General features: G+C 47.1%; 1 non-coding gene across 1 annotated transcript; it reads left to right on the plus strand.

Moving 5' to 3' along the window:
- Positions 1 to 4,324: 4,324 nt before the first annotated feature.
- On the plus strand, positions 4,325 to 4,398 carry Trnat-ugu. The gene has a single exon. It is a non-coding gene; the product is annotated as a tRNA-Thr (tRNA).
- The last annotated feature ends 12,751 nt before the right edge of the window (positions 4,399 to 17,149 follow it).

Below are 17,149 nucleotides of genomic sequence, written 5' to 3' on the forward strand. Positions count from 1 at the left end.
AGTTATTAAAGAGTGGAGGAAGAAAACGACTGAAGAAGGAATACAAAAAATCAGATTAGGAAGAATAAAGGATGGATTAGAAGTAGATTGCCTCGCTTTTGCTGATGACTTAGCGATTCTGGCAGGATGTTTGGAAGAAGCAGTCAAACAGATCAATATTCTGAATGAAACAGCAGAAAAAGCAGGACTGAAAATCTCCTTTGAAAAGACAGAGTACCTAACCAATGTAAAAGAGGCACCGAACAATATGATTACAAAGTATGGCCAGATAAAGAAGGTTTCTAATTTCAAATATTTAGGGGAAATCACCCAGCCCAATGCTTCAGATAAAGAAGGAAATAAAACAAGAACAAGAAAAATGGAAATGGCATTCCAGCTAACAAAGAATGTGTACAACAAGAAGTCAGTATCAATTTACGCAAAAATAAGGCACTACAACATTGTGATTAAGCCAGAGTGTCTGTATGCATCTGAATGTTTAGCAATGAACACTAACAAGGAAATGGAAGCTATAGCAAAAAAGGAGCGAAAAATCATTAGAAGAGTACTTGGGCCGAGGTTTGAGAATGGGACTTGAAAGCTTAGAGGTAATAGAGAAGTGTATGACAAAATTGAGAAAGTGGGAGATACTATGAGGAAGAGAAGAGTAAGCTTTTACGTCCATTTGAAAAGAATGAATGATGAAAGGCTGACAAAGAAAATATTCATGTTTTTTGACAAGAACCCCAGAACCCAAATTACCTGGTTCAAAGAAGTCAAAGCAGACTTAGAGGAGATGGGTATAGGAGAAGATGATATAACCAACAGAGACTTAATGAGAGACAAAATTCAACATTTTGAAGGATTTGAAGTGAAGAAGAGAAGAACTGGAGGAACAGTGTGGACAGAAGACCGAAGGGAGCAGCACAGAGAGAGGATGAAGACATATTGGCAGAAGAGAAAAGAGGAGGAGCGCAATAGGAGAAATGTACATTGAAAAATAGTTGTTTAACGCGGTCCCTAGACGGCCAAAATCGGAATTAAAAAAAATGGAATTAGATCCAAACGTAAAATCCACATAAAAAGTGAAAATAGCAATAATGGGAAGTTCGTCGCCTAGCAAACTAAAACACAATTGTGGAAAAGGGGAGTATAAAAAGTTTAAAATAAAATCACATCTATAAATCGAAACCTTCCAGCACGACAAAACAATTAAATCACATCCGTAAGTGTAAGGAACTTAACGAAACAGTGACTATCAATTAACAGGTCGATAGTAATACATCCGGAGTGAGATTTCAATGTCATTTGTTTTGTCATGTTGGAAGATTCTGATTTATAGATGTGGTTTTATTTTTAAACTTTCTATACTGGCTTTTAAACAATTGTATGTTTTACTTTGCTAGGCTAGGGCTTCCCATTAGGTATTACTATTTGCACTTTGTATGTGGATTTTAAGTGTGGATCTAATTCCACGTGGCAGATCTGAAGATGGCAGTAGCCGAAACAGGTAATAGCGAAGTGTAAAAGTTTGTGTGATTAAGACGGACCTGTAATAAAAAGTGCCACAGTAAAATTAGGGATTCATTTTCAGATTTTATGTCTTCAATTGACAAAGAATTAATTTATGGCGCTGTATTTATCACTGTGCTCCGTGTGCTAGGCATAACTTTACAGCAAAAATGTAAGTACAAACTTTCTGTACACAGCTAAATTTCGGTACATAACTTCACTGAAACACATAGCATCACACTTGTGCATGTGACTGTAACGCACATAAGGATGGAGAGGATCGTTCCTATCAACAATGACGATGGGAAAAGAAGTTTTGTGGTAGAGTTGTTCATCATTATTTTAATGTACCTGATGATGGCTCCACGCTGCCGAAACGCGTCTTGATAATATATTTTAGTAAAAACAACTGAAGCAGTAAAAAATATGCCATAAATGTATAGTACAGTCGCTGACCTCAAGCAATTCCATGCGACATGGATAAGTTTAATCTCGTCAATATTTCATGCGTTTGATAATAGGCCTTTCATTGTATGATGTAGAATAAGTTATGGAATGTGCTCCACGAGTTTGAGGTTGCAAAAATCCTAGTATCATTACTAGAACATCTTTATAACAGCCAAGCTGCAAACAAAGGTGGATGGTGAATACTCGGAGTTTTTCGATGTGACAGTTGGTGTAAGGAAAGGTTGCATACCGTCTTCCACCTCATCTCTGTAACATCTACGCCGAGTATATCGTCAGGAGCGTACTGGATGGATGGGATGTGGAATTTCACTTGCTAGCAGCAAAGTCGACAACCTTGGTTTTACGCTTTGCAGATGATAGATACTACCTTCATTGCATGAATTGAGGGAGAACTTAGTGATTTGATACCCAGGGTTAGTCTAAGTTTCGGCGAGATGAGAAAAAGCATACAAATGGTTATTGCAAAGATTTAGATCAAATCCAACCCACAGCTTAAAGGATCTGGATGGGATGAACAATTGTATGTATCTAGGATCCCTGATCACTGACGCAAGAAAATACAATAAAGAAATACAACGACAAATGGATCTGGGCAGAAGTGGAATCCATAAACTCACTGAGATCTGGTAGAACGGGAAACATTCCAAAGCAACGAAAGTACGCTTGGTGGAGTCAATGGTGTTTGATGTATTCTTGTGCGGCTGCGAGACCTGGATGGTGCAAGCCAGTGATAAGAGCAGAATTGATGCATTAGAGATGTGCTGTTGGCGGAAGATGTTACACGTACCATGCGCAGAAAGAAGAACCAATACTTCCATTCTACACTGAAGAGCCAAAGAAACTGGTACACCTGCATAATATCGTATAGGGCCCCCGCAAGCACGCAGAAGTGCCGGAACAGGACGTGGCATGGACTCCACTAACATCTGAAGTAGTGCTGGAGCGAATGGATACTATGAATCCTGCAGGGAGAGGGTGGAGATCTCTTGAACAACACCTTGCAAGACATCCCAGATATGCTCAATAATGTTCATATCTGGGGAGTTTGGTGGCCAGTGAATGTGTTTAAACTCGTAAGAGTGTTCCTGGAGCCACTCTGTAGCAATTCTAGACGTGTGGGGTGCCGCATTGTTCTGCTGGAATTGGCCGTCGGAATGCACAAAGGACACGAATGGATGCAGGTGATCAGACAGGATGCTTACGTACGTGTCACCTGGCATGCAGGGTCCATGGATTCATGAGGTTGTCCCTATACCCGTACACATCCATTCGCTCGATTCAATTTGAAACGAGAGTCTTCCGACCAGACAACATGTTTCCAGTCATCAACAGTCCAATGACGGTGTTGATGGGCCCAGGCGAGGCGTAAAGCTTTGTTTCGTGCAGTCATCAAGGGTACACGAGGGGACCTTCGGTTCTGAACGCCCATATCGATGATGTTTCATTGAATGGTTGGCACGCTGACGCTTTTTGATGGCTCAGCATTGAAATCTGCAGCAATCTGCGGGAGGGTTGCACTTCTGTCCCGTTTTTGCAGGATCGTTTTCCGGCCGCAGCTATGTCGGAGATCTGGCATTTTACCGGATTCGTGATATTCACGATACACTCGTGAAATAGTGGTACGGGAAAATCCCCACTTCATCGCTGCCTCGGAGATACTGTGTCCAATCCTCGTGCGCCGACTGTAACACCACGTTCAAACTCACTTAAATCTTGATAACCTGCCGCTGTAGCAGCAGTGACCGATCTAACAACTGCGCCAGACACGTGTTGTCTTATACAGGCACTGCCGACCACAGCGCCGCATTCTGCCTGTTTACATATCTCTTTGTTTGAATACGCATGTCTATGGTTGAAATGAGCACTATGGGACTTGACATCTGAGGTCAGAAGTCCCCTAGACTTAGAACTTCTTAAACCTAACTAACCTAAGGACATCCGACACATCCATGCCCGAGGTAGGCTTCGAACCTGCGACCTTAGCAGCAGCGCGGTTCCGGACTGAAGCGCCTGGAACCGCTCGGCCACAGCGGCCGGCACGCAGTTTCTTTGTGAGTTGAATAAGTAATGCAACAATTTCGGTTGAAAAAATGTGGAATTTGTTGTGGATTATATACGAAGACAGTAACTTGTTCTCGAAAGAACAGTTACTGTTGATGACCGTGCAGCTTTTCCCTGGAATAAATGATAACTAACTGACAACCTCAGCTGCCGACAGTTGTTGCTGATATACCTCGATGTGGACAGCTGAAAATATGTGCCCCGACCGGGACTCGAACCCGCGATCTCCTGCTTACATGGCAGACGCTCTATCCATCTGAGCCCTTGCAAGGATAAGTCCCTGCAGTCGCGTTATTCATCTGTGTCCTCGGTGGCTCAGATGGATAGAGCGTCTGCCATGTAAGCAGGAGACCCCGGGTTCGAGTCCCGGTCGGGGCACACATTTTCAGCTGTCCACATCGAGGTATATCAGCAACACCTGTCGGCAGCTGAGGTTGTCAGTTAGTTATCATTTGTCGTGGAATATTTACGCTTCAGCCTCTATAGTCACATGAAGTTCCGATACGTGGCGGCACCAGACCTATCCTTCAAAATAGCGTCTTTAACGCTACAGGCAGAGAGGTTGCCACTGAATTTCTTTTGGCGAAAAATCAGAGCATCGAAGACGTTACGGCGTAAAGTCAGCGCTGGCATGCCAGTCTGGATCGACGGAGAAGAGACGACTGTGAGAAGAAGTCAGCCAGTTGCACACTGACCGACCACCCTCCAGGACGACAACGTAACAGCAGTGGCCATTACATGAAGGCGACACAAGCGCCGCGCCCGATTGCTGGCAGCCGACTTCGATAGCAGCTTCAAAGTTAGCCACTTCGATAGCCGCTGCATCGTAGCCTCCACGAAGCACAGACTTGTGCTTGTCTATTCTGAAAACGATCGATTATATTGTATGTCGCCCTTTGCTTGCGACACATCTAGCAAAGTTAAGTACACTACTGGCCATTAAAACTGCTACACCAAGAAGAAATACATATGATAAACGGGTATTCATTGGACAAATATATTATACTAGAACTGACATGAGATTACATTTTCACGCAATTTGAGTGCGTAGATCCTGAGAAATGAGTACCCAGAACAATCACCTCTGGCCGTAATAACGGCCTTGATACGCCTGGGCATTGAGTCAAACAGAGCTTGGATGACGTGTACAAGTACAGCTGCCCATGCAGCTTCAACACGACACCACAGTTCATCAAGAGTAGTGACTGGCGTATTGTGACGAGCCATTTTCTCGGCCACCGTTGACCAGACGTTTCCAGTTGGTGAGAGATCTGGAGATTATGCTGGCCAGGGCAGCAGTCGAACATTTTCTGTATCCAGAAAGGCCCGTACAGGACCTGCAACATGCGGTCGTGCATTATCCTGCTGAAAAGTACGGTTTCGCAGGGATCGAATGAAGGGTAGAGTCACGGGTCGTAACACATCTGAAATGTAACATCCACTGTTCAAAGTGCCGTCAATGCGAACAAGAGGTGACCGAGACGTGTAACCAATCGCACCCCATACCATCACGCCGGGTGATACGCCAGTATGGCGATGACGAATACATGCTTCCAATGTGCGTTCACCGCCGATATCGCCAAACACGGATGCGACCATCATGATACTGTAAACAGAACCTGGATTCATCCGAAAAGATGACGTTTTGTCATTCGTGCACCCAGGTTCGTCGTTGAGTACACCATCGCAGGCGCTCCTGCCTGTGATGCAGCGTCAAGGCTAACCGCAGCCATGGTCTCCGAGCTGATAGTCCATGCTGCTGCAAACGTCGTCGAACTGTTCGTGCAGATGGTTGTTGTCTTGCAAACGTCCCCATCTGTTGACTCAGGGATCGAGACTGGCTGCACGATCCGTTACAGCCATGCGGATAAGATGCCTGTCACCTCGACTGCTAGTGATACGAGGCCGTTGGGATCCAGCACGGCGTTCCGTATTACCCTACTGAACCCACCGATTCCATATTCTGCTAACAGTCGTTGGATCTCGACCAACGCGAGCAGCAATGTCGCGATACGATAAACCGCAATGGCGATAGGCTACAATCCGACCTTTGTCAAATTCGGAAACGTGATGGTACGCATTTCTCCTCCTTAGACGAGGCATCACAACAACGTTTCACCAAGCAACGCCGGTCAACTGCTGTTTGTGTATGAGAAATCGGTTGGAAACTTTCCTCATGTCAGCACGTTGTAGGAGTCGCCACCGGCGCCAACCTTGTGTGAATGCTCTGAAAAGCTAATCATTTGTATATCACAGCATCTTCTTCTTGTCGGTTAAATTTCGCGTCTGTAGCATTTCATCTTCGTGGTGTAGCAATTTTAATGGCCAGTAGTGTATTCGTATTTGTCTAGTTGTAATAATGAGTTTTATTTAGTTTGATTGTCCGTCTAGCGAACCGAGTGTGCAGGATTCCTAGACACAACAGGAGATATTCATAGGCGCTTGCAGAATGTCTACGTAGAAATGGTTCAAATGGCTCTGAGCACTATGCGACTTCTGAGGTCATCAGTCGGCTAGGACTTAGAACTAATTAAACCTAACTAACCTTAGGACATGACACACATCCATGCCCGAGGCAGGATTCGAACCTGCGACCGCAGCGGTCGCTCGGTTGCAGACTGTTGCGCCTAGAACCGCACGGTCACTCCGGCTGTCCGTCTACGTAGACCGGGGAGTGAACAAAAGGACGGTGTTTTGCATGTCCATCCGTGTGACCGATGGTCCGTGGGATTTCGGCTGTTCACTTACGTAATAAAATTAAGTACGGGCAGCCGTCGTTTTGTGTTATTTTATGATGCGGAAACCAGTTTCGATGACTCGATACAGCATCCTTATGCCTCAACTGATTCCTCAGATGATAAACGGGTACTCATTGGACAAATATATTATACTAGAACTGACATGTGATTACATTTTCACGCAATTTGGCTGCATAGGTCCTGAGAAATCAGTACCCAGAACAAGGCCCGAAGGTGGTGTACGGAGTAACTGAAACTGGTTTCCGCATTATAAAATAACACCAAAACGACGGCTGCCCGTATTTCATTTCATTATCTGAATGCACATAAGCGACGCAACAAGTTCGCACAAACCTGTCCAATCTCCATCGTGTCGACCGGCCGCACATAGCTGTTACCCACAGGAATCTGAAGAAACGACTCCGGCGTGCTCGTCGCCACAAAAATGCCAACGAACTTCTCCTTCTCCACGACGACGCGTAACCTCACACAAGTCTGCGCACCCGAGAGAAGCTCACAGAACTTCAGTGTATTGTTCTTCCTCATCCACGCTACAGACCAGATCTCGCACCTTCCATCTGCTTGGTCCACACGGAAGGATGCACGCCAGGGGAAGCAGTATGTGGATGGTATGGAGGTCACTGATGCAATAAAACTGTAGTAGTGTCACTTTTTCCGTTTGACTTTTCAGTCCCTGTCAGTCCAACTGGAAAAGCCCTCTGGGAGAACACTGGGAGAACACAAGACTGGAAGCCCACGAAATATAGCACAATACGTTCTCAGGATTTTCGGGAAGAGGACATAGACCGAACTTAATTTCGTCAGCCCGTATTAAGGAAAGTGCTTTATTACGAAAGCAGCGTTTTCATATAACATACACTGGAGATAATTAATTTCAATACACCCAATAAATGACATCTAGTTATGTGTAGATAAGGTCTAATACTGTGGGTACGGCGCAGGAAGCAAAGGAATAGTACAACAGTTGTACACAAGTCTTGGTTTTTGTTTGTGGTCATCGAGGTACAATAGTATCCAAAAAACAATGCTGTATACGTAAACGTTATGTACCTATCTGATATGTTTGTTTATCTACACCCCTGGAAATTGAAATAAGAACACCGTGAATTCATTGTCCCAGGAAGGGGAAACTTTATTGACACATTCCTGGGGTCAGATACATCACATGATCAATGATCACACTGACAGAACCACAGGCACATAGACACAGGCAACAGAGCATGCACAATGTCGGCACTAGTACAGTGTATATCCACCTTTCGCAGCAATGCAGGCTGCTATTCTCCCATGGAGACGATCGTAGAGATGCTGGATGTAGTCCTGTGGAACGGCTTGCCATGCCATTTCCACCTGGCGCCTCAGTTGGACCAGCGTTCGTGCTGGACGTGCAGACCGCGTGAGACGACGCTTCATCCAGTCCCAAACATGCTCAATGGGGGACAGATCCGGAGATCTTGCTGGCCAGGGTAGTTGACTTACACCTTCTAGAGCACGTTGGGTGGCACGGGATACATGCGGACGTGCATTGTCCTGTTGGAACAGCAAGTTCCCTTGCCGGTCTAGGAATGGTAGAACGATGGGTTCGATGACGGTTTGGATGTACCGTGCACTATTCAGTGTCCCCTCGACGATCACCAGTGGTGTACGGCCAGTGTAGGAGATCGCTCCCCACACCATGATGCCGGGTGTTGGCCCTGTGTGCCTCGGTCGTATGCAGTCCTGATTGTGGCGCTCACCTGCACGGCGCCAAACACGCATACGACCATCATTGGCACCAAGGCAGAAGCGACTCTCATCACTGAAGACGACACGTCTCCATTCGTCCCTCCATTCACGCCTGTCGCGTCACCACTGGAGGCGGGCTGCACGATGTTGGGGCGTGAGCGGAAGACGGCCTAACGGTGTGCGGGACCGTAGCCCAGCTTCATGGAGACGGTTGCGAATGGTCCTCGCCGATACCCCAGGAGCAACAGTGTCCCTAATTTGCTGGGAAGTGGCGGTGCGGTCCCCTACGGCACTGCGTAGGATCCTACGGTCTTGGCGTGCATCCGTGCGTCGCTGCGGTCCGGTCCCAGGTCGACGGGCACGTGCACCTTCCGCCGACCACTGGCGACAACATCGATGTACTGTGGAGACCTCACGCCCCACGTGTTGAGCAATTCGGCGGTACGTCCACCCGGCCTCCCGCATGCCCACTATACGCCCTCGCTCAAAGTCCGTCAACTGCACATACGGTTCACGTCCACGCTGTCGCGGCATGCTACCAGTGTTAAAGACTGCGATGGAGCTCCGTATGCCACGGCAAACTGGCTGACACTGACGGCGGCGGTGCACAAATGCTGCGCAGCTAGCGCCATTCGACGGCCAACACCGCGGTTCCTGGTGTGTCCGCTGTGCCGTGCGTGTGATCATTGCTTGTACAGCCCTCTCGCAGTGTCCGGAGCAAGTATGGTGGGTCTGACACACCGGTGTCAATGTGTTCTTTTTTCCATTTCCAGGAGTGTATTTGCCGGTCGCGCCGGGTAGCCGCGCGGTCTAAGGGGGTCTTGCCACAGTTTGGGCGGCTCGCCCTCTCGGAGGTTCGAGTCCTCCTTCGGGCATGGGTGTGTATGTTGTCCTTAGCGTAAGATAGTTTAAGTTAGATTAAGTAGTGTGTAAGTGTAGGGACCGATGACCTCAGTATTTTGAGCCCATAAGAACTTACCACAAATTTCCAAAAATTTCCTATTTGCCGACAGACGCCCCATTTGGTGCACCTGTGTCGTTCGCTGTAGTGGTGTGATGTCCGCAGCGAATGGCAAGCATTGCTACGATACATAACATGTGGTTCCTGCACGTCAGTTCCTTCGTGACACTGAAGTGTGCGCATCGCTAGTATGGCTCCACGAGTGGAGATATCCATAGAAAAATGTGCTGCAATTGTAGAACTTAGCCAAGCATGTTTCTCTATTCGCCAAATTGCAAAACAGTGTAGTGTGTCTATAGGAGGAGACAAATACACCCTTCACCGCCAGAAGACAACAGGTAGCAATAAGGACATACCACGACCAGGACGACCTCATAGAACAACTAAAAGTTATGATAAATAAATCAGAATTACCAGTAAGAGAAATAGATTCAAAACAGAGTCCCAAATTCGTTCAGAATCGGTAGAAATTAACACGACAACAATATCCGTTGCAACAGTAAAAAGGAAACTGACTGAAGCCGGCGTGAAAGGATGTGCCACAGCAAGAAAACCCCTTCTACGGCCCATAAATAAACAGGACAGACTTGAATGGGCTAGAAAACATCGTAATTGGGCGTCGAAAGAGTGAACGAAGGTGTTATTCACCTTATGAATCGAAGTTCGAGATTTTTAGAACCAGAAGGAGTATATTTGTTCGGCGATATGTAGGGGAAAGGGTAGCCCAGCAGTGTGTTCTATCTACAGTTAAACACGGTGGAGGTTCTGTTATGATGACGACGAACGAGTCGCCAATGTTAACTGGTGGCCAATGCTAAATAGAAACATACGAATCACAGCAGGTTTGTCAGTAAGGTCGATAAGGTGCTGGCTGCATGGCCTGGATCTGCAACGACTAAAATAATTAGAAGTCGTTCGTAAAAAATAATATATATTGTACTTAGCTGTTTGTACAGGATTCTTCTTGGCTGCATACATATAATAATAAACAGATGGCTACTGAGGCCTCCCTTAGGCCATACGTTACTGAGCACCTTGTTAGAGGTTGCTTCCTACCAGCTGAGGGCTATGCTACTTTACTACTTGGCGTCCCGATCAAGAGTGGACGAGAGCTCGCTGGAAACTTGATACAAGCCGCGGAGCGGCGCTGGAAGCGACTCGAGGGGTCCAGCGACATCTATTACGGACCGCGGTCGATATCTACAACCTCTAACAAGTGTGGTATAGAACGTTGATGCCACAGGTTCTATTATGGTTTGGGGATGTTTTGCCAGAGATAGAGTTGAGAGTTAGCGACATTGTGAAAACAGAAGGGTTTATGGATCAGAAGCAGTACCACCACACACTTCAGTATCATGCAGCATCAAGTGCATTGTGCTTAATAGGGAAAGGGTTCACCTTACTAGAGGATAATGACACAAAACATCGGTCGGCTTAATGTACGAACTACATTGCATCAAAGGAAAAACAGAAAGTACTGAAAGACATTGTATGGCCGTCTCAAAGCCCCGATTGTAATCCCATTGAAATAGTCTGGGATGAAGTGGACAGACGTATCAGGGAACTTTATATATCCAGCAAGGAACATCTTTGGAATATTGTTAAGGCTCTGTGGCATCATATAAGATTCAACATCACCCCAGCGATGTTGGAGATTTGATGTTTTACCGGATTTCTGATATTCACGGTACAGTCGTGAAATGGTCGTACGGGAAAATCCCCACTTCATCGCTATCTCGGAGTTGCTGTGTCCCATCACCTGAGCGCTGACTATACTTACTTAAATCTAGAAAACCTGCCATTGTAGAAGCAGTAAACGGTCGAACAAGTGCGCCGGACACTTGGTGTCTTATATAGGCGTTGCCAACCGCAGCGCAGTGTTCTGTATTTGAATACGCATGCCTATACCAGTTTCTTTGGCGCTTCAGTGTATGAGCTGCAGGTCAAAACTCGTAAGAATTCCGTCATATTTTTTATAAACACCGTAAAACTATGCTAAACGCAAGAATGATAAACTTGGACTTGATTCTATGCAACCTACGCTCACTTGCGCCTGCTCACTGTATTTGAGCCTCGATCACCGTCTACAATCTTTTCTTCCCATGCTTCCTTCCAGAGCCAATGAGAAGAGTCCTTGATGCCTCAGGGATGTGTCTTATCTACCGACTGAAAGTTGTGCCATAAATTTCTTTTCATCACAATTTTGGTAAACATTTTTGGAATACAGTGATCAATAAAAATGTATGTGAAATCTTATGGGACTTAACTGCTAAGGTCATCAGTCCCTAAGCTTACACACTACTTAACCTAAATTATCCTAAGGACGAACACACACACCCATGCCCGAGGGAGGACTCGAACCTCCGCCGGGACCAACCGCACAGTCCATGACAGCAGCGCCTTAGACCGCTCGGCTAATCCCGCGCGGCTCAGTGATCAATAGGTTATTATATTTTGACTAAAGTTCAGTCTTGATCACACCATTTATGTTTCAATGACATAGGTAACCGGTTTCGGTTATTTTTACATAACCATCATCAGACCCATGGCTCCCTTAGGATGGTAGGCGGAGCTCTCCTCAGCTGCTACGAAGTTGACTTCGTAGCAGCTGAGGAGAGGTCTGCCTACCATCCTAAGGGAGCCATGGGTCTGATGATGGTTATGTAAAAATAACCGAAACCGGTTACCTATGTGATTGAAACATAAATGGTGTGATCAAGACTGAATTGCAAGTAATAAGGCCGCGGTCACTATTTTAGACTTAATTACTAGCAATGGCTTCATCAGAATTGAAAACGATTAAAGTGGCCTGTAACATAGTCACAGAGCTATAGGATAAGACATTTTTATATAAATAGTGTAAGTACTGATTAACAGTAAAAGATATAAGCAGTACTTACATGAGACATATAAAGTAATTAACACCCCAAAACGGCTTTAGTCACAAAATATTTAAGATAGCATAAATGAAGGCGAGCCACTATGAGCTGTACGGCCACAGGATGCAACGGACTGAGTCTTTAATCGTTTTCAATTCTGATGAGGGCACTCGTAGTTGTGTCGAAACCAGGTTAATTAGCTCTAAAAATGGTGACCGAGGGCTTATTTCCAGCAATTGTAACCTAGAAACGGTCTCTGAACGTGCAGCCATGTATAAAATTCTTTTCATCAGCTACCCGATCTTTCCATATAAGCCGGCCGGAGTGGCCGTGCGGTTCTAGGCGCTACAGTCTGGAACCGAGCGACCGCTACGGTCGCAGGTTAGAATCCGGCCTCGGACATGGATGTGTGTGATGCCCTTAGGTTCAAGTAGTTCTAAGTTCTAGGGGACTGATGACCATAGAAGTTAAGTCCCATAGTGCTCAGAGTCATTTGCCCTTTTTTTCATGTAATTTTCAACACTTTAAATATTCTCGCCCGACAAGTACAGTGGTCCAAATAACTTAACTCCTCCCGAACGGCTCATGAAGGCCTAACGGTACCAACCGGCCGCCGTGTCTCCCTCAGCGCACAGGCGTCACTGGATGCGGGTGTGGAGGGGCATGTGGTCAGCACACCGCTCACCCGGCCGTATGCCAGTTTAAGAGACTGGAGCCGCTACTTCTCTATCCAGCAGCTCCTCAGTCTGCGTCACAAGGGCTAACTGTATCCGCTTGCCAACTGCGCTCTGGAGACTGGGTGGTCACCCATCCAAGTGCTAGCCCAGCCCGACAGCGCTTAACTTCGGTGATCTGACAGGAGCCGACGTCCCACTGCGGCGAGGACGTTGGCACAGCGGCTACCCTTAAAAAGAACGTGACCAGTACCTATCACTCGCAACGTCCTCGCAGCCGTCTTTCTCGGAGGCGCCAGAGCGGCAGCCGTGCGTCTCCCCGCTGCAGAAACGCGCGGCAGGTGGGCTCCAGTTTCCCTGCGAGCGCCCTAATGGGCCCCCGGCGCCGGCGCTGCGCTGGAGGCTGCGCCGCACCAATTAACGCCGGCGCCAGACGCGCCGTAGGGCTCTGCCCGCAGCGGAGCGCCCGTGTCTCGCTGCAATGAGTCCACTTGGCGCGCCTTCCCGTCCCGCCAAGGTCGCCGCTCCTGACGATGGCTATTACTCCGCGAGGCGACGCGGCAGCTGCGGAACAGCTCCCCTTCTTCCCCTCCATACCGTTCGAGAACAAAGTGAATTACACTACTGGCCATTAAAATTGCTACACCACGACGATGACGTGCTACAGACGCGAAATTTAACCGACAGTAAAAAGATGCTGTGACATACAAATGATTAGCTATTCAGAGCATTCACACAAGGCTGGCGCCGGTGGCGACGCCTGCAACGTGCTGACATGAGGAAAGTTTCCAATCGATTTCTCATGGTGGTGGTGATGGTTAGTGTTTAACGTCCCGTCGACAACGAGGTCATTAGAGACGGAGCGCAAGCTCGGGTTAGGGAAGGATTGGGAACGAAATCGGCCGTGCCCTTTCAAAGGAACCATCCCGGCATTTGCCTGAAACGATTTAGGGAAATCACGGAAAACCTAAATCAGGATGGCCGGAGACGGGATTGAACCGTCGTCCTCCCGAATGCGAGTCCAGTGTGCTAACCACTGCGCCACCTCGCTCGGTCCGATTTCTCATACACAAACAGCAGTTGACCGACGTTGCCTGGTGAAACGTTGTTGTGATGCCTCGTGTATGGAGGAGAAATGCGTACCATCACGTTTTAAAGGTCGGATTGTAGCCTATCGCGATTGTAGTTTATCGTATCGCGACATTGTTGCTCGCGTTGGTCGAGATCCAATGACTGTTAGCAGAATATGGAATCGGTGGGTTCAGGAGGGTAATACGGAACGCCGTGCTGGATCCCAACGGCCTCGTATCACTGTCGAGATGACAGACAGCTTATCCACATGGCTGTAACGGTTCGTGCAGCCACTTCTCGATCCCTGAGTCAACAGATGGGGACGTTTGCAAGACAACAACCATCTGCACGAACAGTTCGACGACGTTTGCAGTAGCGTGGACTATCAGCTCGGAGACCATGGCTGCGGTTACCCTTGACGCTGCATCACAGACAGTAGAGCCTGCGATGGTGTACTCAACGACGAACCTGGGTGCACGAATGGCAAAACGTATTTTTTTCGGATGGAATCCAGGTTCTGTTTACAGCATCACGATGGTCGTATCCGTGTTTGGCGAAATCGCGCGGTGAACGCACATTGGAAGCATCTATTCGTCGTCGCCATACTGGCGAATCACCTGGCGTGATGGTGTGGGGTGCCATTGGTTACACGTGAGCCGTGGTAAAATTTGCTGTTTTGAAGAGCGCGTTACAACGCGTGGTGTGAAGGAGTCGCCCTCCTTTTCTGTCGGTGGCGCCGCTGTGGCAGTCGCAACTTTGGTGTCTCCCTCTGGCGGGAAAGAGGAAAGGTTGCCTGTTCACGTGCATTTAAGGGGCGCTATGAGCTCGCCAGTGGCAGCTGGTCAGTCGGAGTGAGGCTGGGTCAGTCTCGCATCACCAGTTGCTGGTCTGTCTCTCGTTCGCATTTGTGTGGCAGGTAGTGTCTGTCCGTCGTCGGAGTGATAGTATGTATGTCGTTTGGATCAAACTTTCAAGACAGAAAGTGAGAGTCTTCACACTCCGCCAGTAGCAGAACTCAGTTAGTAGTCGCCCGGTCGGGGTTTAGTTCCTGCATCAGAGTCTGCGCGTTAGGCCGCCAGTCTTCTCGAGTTTGTTCAGGCAACGGTCATTGGCGGTGGGATCGGTCGGTTGGTCGGTCGCGCACTGAGACACGAGATGACTTGTCCACCTTGAGGGTCGGCGCATGTGAGGTCCCCGCGTGAGTCCAGTGGGCAGCGCCGTATAGAAAGGGGTATTGGCTTCGCGGTCGACACGAGAGCAACAGGAGCCAAACCACGACATCGGGCTGGCCGGGGCGAGCTGCGACGCCGTGAGACGGGAGATCGGCGCGTCTTCCTCCGTCCGTGGAAGCGGCTTGCAGCGGACGGTTCGGGAGAGCGTTGGGGGTGCTGCGCCAGGTCTTCGCTAGAAATCGCAGTTTATTAGAAGTTAAGTGATTGGTGGTATGTTGTCGCTTTGTTTTAGAGCCGTCCCACCATTCTTCTCCGTTTGCCCTCCCGCGGGAATGTGGTTATTTATGAATTGGGTGGTCCGTTTTTCGCTTGTGGAGTAGGGGCGGGTTAGAGCAACCTGCGGTTCGGGTTGTTCAGTAATCCCCCTGTCAATCTGCCATGCGTTAATAGCTGCCTCTGTCATGTTTGTCGGATTCGATGTTAACGAATTTATGGCCAAAGTTATAAAGGCCGACTTCCTGAAATACGTTTTTATCTTGCCTATCATCTTGAGAGGCGGTATATGTGTAAAGTAGAGTATGTTTGTACATTTTATGTAAGACTGCATTTCATGGGTTTTTATTTAAATTGGTTCAAGTGTCTCTGAGCACTATGGGACTTAACTTCTGAGGTCATCAGTCCCCTGGAACTTAGAACTACTTAAACCTAATCAAAATATCCACGGGTGTACTGCCGGTCTAGAATGCCCGTTGGACGCTCTAGACCGGCAGTACACCCGTGGATATTTTGATTATCAAATACGCCGGGAGAAATTCAAGAATTACTTAAACCTAACTAACCTAAGGACATCACACACATCCATGCCCGAGGCAGGATTCGAACCTGCGACCATAGCGGTCGCGCGGTTCCAGACTGTAGAGCCTAGAACCGCTCGGCCACCGAAGTCTTAATTAAATGGTCATTATAGTATATAAAGTTGCCACCCTTCCACCGTAAGAGTTTTCTTTTAAAAACAAGTTGCACTTTTGGTAGCAAGTAATTTTTTTTTAATGTGAGTGTTTTGTACCATTTCCATCCCTCCTACGGGGTGCATAGTTTATGTGCTTGTGTACGTTGTTAAAAATTTTAGTTTAAAGTAATCTGGCGTGTTTCAGATTTGCACCAGTGTAGTTGTTCAGAGGCTGTTGTGAGCGGTCGTGACTATGGCCGTTTTAAAAGGGAGCGGCAAGGTTCTCAGCCCGAAAACTCATACTGTCAAATAAAAATGGTTATTTCTGCCTCTGAATAAATTGTAACTTGGTATTTAGAGGGTGCTTTCTGATTATAAATTTTAAATCTGTTTCTTTAAAAAAAGGAAGGGTTTTTAGGAATAAAATTTCCATTTGTTGAAAGAAATTTGTTTTCATTAGTTACCCCTGGCAACTACTTCCACGCTCACATAGTGTGATTAAATGGCTGGCCGGAGTGGCCCAGCGGTTAAAGGCGCTACAGTCTGGAACCGCACGACCGCTACGGTCGCAGGTTCGAATCCTGCCTCGGGCATGGATGTGTGTGATGTCCTTAGGTTAGTTTGGTTTAAGTAGTTCTAAGTTCTAGGGGGCTTATGACCACAGCAGTTGAATCCCATAGTGCTCAGAGCCATTTGAACCATTTTTTTGTGATTAAATGTGTTAATGTTCTTTATGAATCGCTAGTAAATAAAGTAAATACTTTAAGAAAAGATTTTGAAAGTAAATCCACGGTTCATTACTGGTAGCTCAGCGTGGTTAGCGTTCTTGCTACTATTCTTTGAGTAACTGATGGAATTATAGTTGTACTTATTTTATAATTTAGTAATATTTCGCTTGGCCAAGTGACTGTTTAGCTGCATGTTTCAGGTTGTCATAGC

The sequence above is a fragment of the Schistocerca piceifrons genome, chromosome 9 (assembly GCF_021461385.2).
Source record: "Schistocerca piceifrons isolate TAMUIC-IGC-003096 chromosome 9, iqSchPice1.1, whole genome shotgun sequence".
NCBI classification, from domain to species: Eukaryota; Metazoa; Arthropoda; class Insecta; order Orthoptera; family Acrididae; genus Schistocerca; species Schistocerca piceifrons.